Source organism: Nymphaea colorata, chromosome 5 (genome assembly GCF_008831285.2).
Source record: "Nymphaea colorata isolate Beijing-Zhang1983 chromosome 5, ASM883128v2, whole genome shotgun sequence".
NCBI classification, from domain to species: Eukaryota; Viridiplantae; Streptophyta; class Magnoliopsida; order Nymphaeales; family Nymphaeaceae; genus Nymphaea; species Nymphaea colorata.
In genome coordinates this window covers 1,562,835-1,569,194 of record NC_045142.1, presented here as the reverse complement: position 1 = coordinate 1,569,194, position 6,360 = coordinate 1,562,835, and positions in this window count along the sequence as shown.

Here is a 6,360-nt window from a genome sequence, read left to right as displayed (position 1 = left end):
ATTCCCTCCAATGTGAATGCTTTCCTGTATTTATGGCCAGTAGACCTCCTGTTTGAAAGAGTGAGCAAGAAGAGCATCATCCCTTTCCTCCTGTCTTGGTTAGCTCAGTGCTCCAGGGAGGGTGCCTCTCTCTCTCTATGGGCATGCCATTGAATTTCTCTGCCCACCTTTTGCTGCATCATATCTTTCCTTCTTTTTGGAATGGTTTTGTTTTTCCTTTTAATCTTTATTGTAAATAGTTGCACCATGTTTGCCTTCTTTTGACTCCAATCCTCTACCGTTATCTCATTCCTTCTGCCAAATCCTTGCTCTGCAACACAAGATCGTTTCTTTCCTCACATTATCCACATGCTTACTCTCATCGCTTTTTCCTGCTCGATGATGGTGAAGGAAAATTTTGCAGTCAGTGTTTGCTGTTGGAGCATCATCAAGATTCACAAATTCAAGGGCCCAAAAAATCTTCACCTGTGCCACACAAAATATCTTTCTCTGCATGAGATATACGATCTTTGCATAAAATACAAGGAAATCTCAAATGGGTATTCTCTGAAATTTCGAAATCATAAATTTCAAGGGGTGCAAATCGAGGTCTTCCAGAAAGCCCTTGGTGATGGGAATCTTGATGATGCTGCATCGGCAATAAATGACTAAATCTTCAAAACCAGGCAAGGCCTCTCTGGTTCTCGACACGTCGAAAATGAATAGGAAAAACTCATCCTCTATTTTTTTTTTTTTATGATGGATGAAAGTTTATTTTCCCGATTTTCGATTTGATTACTTGTCTTCTTCTGCTCGTGGCCAACCATCGCTCTTATTGAGCATTGCTTGAGGTCCTGTTAAGTTTTGCTGCTGGCGGGTGGTTGATGATTCCATTTTCATTCTGAAGATCTATCGTGTGGCAATTCTTTCATCTGCTCCCGGCATTGGATCTCACAAGAAAAGGTGATTACCTTTCAGATCCCTGATCCCCATCATAATATTTTGCAGCTAATGGATTCCCCTTTGTTCATTTCACTAACGCATGAACCTTCATATCTTCTTTCCTTTCTGCAACTTTTCTTTTACGGGTATTCGACCTTCTTGTTTGCTTTTGTCACTAAAACGACTTGGTTTTAGCTGTATGAATAACTGTATCATCATATTGGATCATATTTGCTTCTGTATCATAAACCCCCACCAACCTTGCGCTGATGTTAAAAAGAAAATCGATCTCACGTTGATCCACACTCATGGGATCCAATACAGAAGATCATACCAGTCTGGACCATGGTGACATTCTTTCTTACCTAATATGAAGGGCTTTGGTGAGGACTAAATCTATGCTTCATAATCCTCACACACACACAAACTGACAAACAAACACATACTGTGTGGAGATTGTTACTGACTCCATTTTTTGTCTTCTTTACTTTCTTTGCAATGGGTTCAGTAATGATCCAACTACAGCTTCGACTTTCAATGCTCTTCCCGGAAATGGTTTTTGGCTTGGGTTGTTTTTAGGAATGGGCTTTCAAGCAGGTGGTTGTTGATGAGTTGTTCGGTTTAAATATATGCAGTAGCAGGTGGGTGAACTCAAAGTTATGCTCTTTCATGTTCTTTGTGGCCATGTGACATGAAATGTACTACTAAGTTCTGGCTTGGCAAGAATACGGAAATCCATTAGTCAAAAAATTGATGTTTTCTTTTTACCGTGTGTTTGCTTAATCGTGTTTTTTACAGTCTTTAGGTTATTTTTCCTGAAGATGATAATTTGCTCTAGTTCTGCTCTTTAATTGAACCTCTACTAGAGAGATCGATGTTGAAAGGTGCTTGTGCTTTACTTACCAAATGGAACTCATGTTTGGTGAATTTAGGTACTTGAGCTGTATCAGTTTGCTGACATGATAGACCGAATTAGGCCGTATCGGCTCATATTTATTGGTGAATTTGAGAGAGAAAATTTTACAAAAACATGCTCAAGTTTTGATGAAATAACAAAAGCATTCTAAGTTTTGATTTTTTAACTTAATCACTTGTTTAATTAAGTGGGTTTTTGTTATTCTATCAAAAGTTACTATATTTTTCTGTAAGAAGTTCTTTTTAAATAATCTTTTTGAATTGAAACTTTGGTCATTGCATTTCTTTTAGTATCTTATTTTGATAGGAGCTCAATAAAGGCTGAAGGAAGCAAATCATGCCGATTTTTGCTGATTTAAACAATATGATATCATAGCTTGCCTTTGACCGTATTAGTCTTTCGAAGGTACCTAGGCCTTATTTTTTTTCATGTTGATGTCAGCAAATTGCCATTTTGAAAAACCATTTCCCTTTTTTCCTATTAGAAAATAAGATGCAACTTTCGCAGCCATAGGTGCTCTCTTGACGGCATATGGCCTTAGTTTCTTGTTCGATAGAACAGCTAATTTCCAGTGTGCACCGCATCAACTAAAGTATCGTGTGTTCCATATCCTGAAACCTTTCTTTCTTACGTTCAATAGTTTTTTTCCAAGAAATAAAGGCTTTGGAACTTTAGAATTTCTCTAGGTTGCTCTTGCATTAATCCATGCCGGAACGGTAACATGGTCGCCACCAATTACTAGCAATTTCAACTTGTATACATTCAGTTGAGGACATGTTTGATCTGGAATCAGTCCGCTGGTCATCCTTCCACAGTTAAATTGGTATTTGAAATGCTGGGTTAAGCCCTGAAGTCTTTAGATAAGCTTATATTAGTTTATGCACATAATTCACTTGCATTTATGTGCATGTGGTTCACATATATACAAACATTCATCACAGTTTATGTTCATATCTTCACATAAATTAGGGTAAACATCAGTCACATAGACAATTGAACCGGGTTACTAGTACCTGGTTGTCCTCTTCATTATATTGGTGATTAAAATGTACATCTCGTGACATATATATATATATATATATATATATATATATATATATATATTTCTGAAAATGTTCTAGTGCTCATGTATCAGGGATGCGGAGGAAACTTGATCACCAGGGACCCAAGTGTGACTACTTTCAGAGGATTAATCTGGCCTCTTCTTGTGCTTCATCAGATAAGAATCCTTTTCTTTTGTCACATGTTGGTTGTTATATTGTAAGCTGAAGCAAAAATCAGTTGAAGGAAAAAGTATGAGTTTTTCTGATCTTACACAACATGCATGGATACTTGATTTTCTTTTCTGAGATCTGATATGCCAATTCATTTACATAACTATAGTTGTTCCCCTTATTCCAGGAGGTACACTCAGCTTTCGATTAGCGACGCTGCCGGAAAGTGAACCTACCGGCAGCCTGGTTATTGCACCTTCAGCTTGTGCGAAGAAAAATTAAGCCTTCTGAGTCTATCCATTCCAAGCTTGATGCAAGTGAATTGTATGCAGCACACGTGCATCCTTTGTGTTTGTGTGTGTGTGTGTGAATGTCCGTGCATGCACTCAGGCTATACTGCTTTCAGACCGCTGCCAAACTTGATTGGTAAGAGTAAGAGGAGCCAACATAAATAGGGAGCTACATATAATCCTTTTCCATGTGCGCTCTGATTGTTCCTTGAGGTTTGGCTTTGTTGGTCAGGACACAAGCCTTGTCAGGCCCCATTCCTTAGATGCTTAACATGTAATGTGATTGCAGTTGTTTTTATGCCAAGAAAATAATTAAGAAAAAAAAAATCCAACTGTCTGAAAAATATTACAACGAACATTCAAGGCCTCGTGTTGGATCAATTCAATAATGTTCGTTTCGTTAGTTGCAACATGATGACAATTTTAATGTTCGTTCGTTAGCTGCAACATGATGACAAGTTTTCCGATTCGGTTGCAATTGTAAGCACATGGAATATCAGATCAAGCATTTTTAAGCAGTTTTTTATCAATATGATCTAAATTAATTGGCTAAGTGCGAACCTACTAGGTCTTTGTGGATATCAAGAGGGTTCATAATTCTCACTTGGTCCCTCCTTAATTTAGAAATCTGAAAAACATGATTCTAGTGTTTATCATTGACAACATGACAATATATATATATATATATATATATATATATATATATATATATATATATATATAAACCCAACAATCCGTCTAGTTGGCACTTGGTACATGAATGCATGAGTCTTGAGGCTAGACAAAGCCGTGCTTTGGTTTGGGTTGATGATATGGTTGTCTGCTTAGTTATCAAGTCTGGCCCGGCCATCATCTTCATCCTCTAGGGCAGAAGTGGAGAGGTGTGATTACACTGGGACGAGTAATTAGCCCAAGCTTTGGGTACCCTAGTTTGCCATGGGCTGGCCATCGGGCTGGCCTGGCCCGATAAAAATGTCAAAATGAAGCCCGGAAACTGTAACGGGCCGGGCTGGGCCCATGTAATATTGGGCCTCGGGCTTTGGTTAATGCTCGAGGTTCGGCCCAGTTCGATTGATAACTGTCTGGACGGGTCGGGCTTTTGGGTGGGCCGGGCCGGGCTTTTATGAGGCCGGGCCTGTTTCTCAGGCCTGTTTTTCGGCTCAGTTTGCTTTTATAACCAACTAATAATTTTTTGTAAGATAGAAGTTTCATATGATATTTGAAGCAGAATCAAGAACAAGACAGCACCACTTGCTTGAAATTGCACACTGTAGCCAATAGTTGCCTGACCTTACTTTCACACTGAGCAGATATCATCAACAAACAGAGGAATGCAGACAAACAAAGTGCACATGCTGACAAGAACGTAAATAACAGTCAATTACAAACTTATCCCAAACATAGATACAGAGCACCCATCCTTCGTTGTAAGAAACCTTACATAGTTACATGGGCATGGAATACAAATGGCGCCTTGAAGTATTTTAAAGCTATAAGGTTTAGAATCCAAGTGGTAATACCAGCTATCCAAACACCACATGATATCTTCCTTCTATAACTTACATGATCCCAAACCACCTTAACAACCAAGACATGAAAAGAATACAAATCTCACCCACATAGCATGCTACATATATATTAGGAGGGCTGAGAAAATAAGAGCAACATCTACGTTGTCTTTCCATTGAGCAAAATCTGATCAAACTTTGTTATTGGTTATGTGACATGCTTCTCCTTCATCTATGTTTTCAGAGTAACAACCACACTCATTGCATTTGCATGAGAAGGCAAAGAAAGAAAGAGAGACAATAAGAAAGCAACCTAGTATTCAGTATATACCAATAATGGGTATTACAGTTAAATACCAGGCAACTTACCAGGATCGTCGCTTTGCATCTTCTGAAACACCATGCTATTGAAGCTATTGCCCTCAGGTGTTCGGTACACCCCGCTACTGAAGCTATCGCCCAGAGTTGTCAGGGGTTTTGCGATGATTCCTTCGAGTAGATCTCTACGTTTCTAAGGTCTGGAGAATGACTGCTGATGCCTTGAAGACATGTAAGACCAACATTCCCCAACAATCACAGTATGCTCAAATAGTTCTGATAGGGAAGAAAAAAAGGATGCCAAATAGGGGAATGAGACAGACAGGAAAAAAGGTGAAAAGTGGCGCACCAGACAGGCGACGGCGTCGACCAACTGGGAGGACCGAGAGAGGCAGCAAATTGGCGACGACGACAACCAATTGGGGGGCGAAGACCGGAGGAGGCAGCCGATGGGCGACGATGAGGCAGCCAATGGGCGATGAGGAGAGTCTTGAGTATTGAGTCTCGACGGCAAGGAACAACCGAACAGGGAAGTATCAACGTAATGAAACCCTAAGTTCATTATTTTGAAAATAATAATAATAATATCGGGCTTCTCGGGCCACCAACGATCACAGCGGCGGGCCCGAGCCCGACCCGTAAATGACAGGGCCGGGTCGAGCCCGGTAATTAACGACCCGAAAACCATTTTTTCAAGGCCCGGGCCTTGGCCCGAGTCAGGCCAGGTATTGGGTACATGGCGGCAGCCCGGCCTGGTGTCCGGGCTTACTATTGGGTGATGGACCCAATGTCTACCCTTAGTTTCGACATTCAGACCCACCCAGCTTGGATCAACTGGTTAAGTTCTAGACCCAACTTGGACCAATGGTCCACATCAATAGTGACAGATTTGGATCCAAAGTTTTGATTTTAATTCTTATATATATATATATATGTATATGTGTGTTTTGTGAAGAAACAAGTAATATATATATGAAGTTTGTGTTGAAAAAAAGGGGAAGAAATGGTTCTTGTCTGTGATCTAGCATGTTCATTCATGTGGGAATTTGTGTAATTGAGTTGCGATTTGTGGCCCTAGCGGCCCAATCATACTTCCAAGCCCTGCAGTTTCTGCCATGCATTTCTGTAAATCATTTTCAATTGTCATGTTGCTCGCGTCATGCCAGTATAACTCTGTCCATTCTCATGTCAAT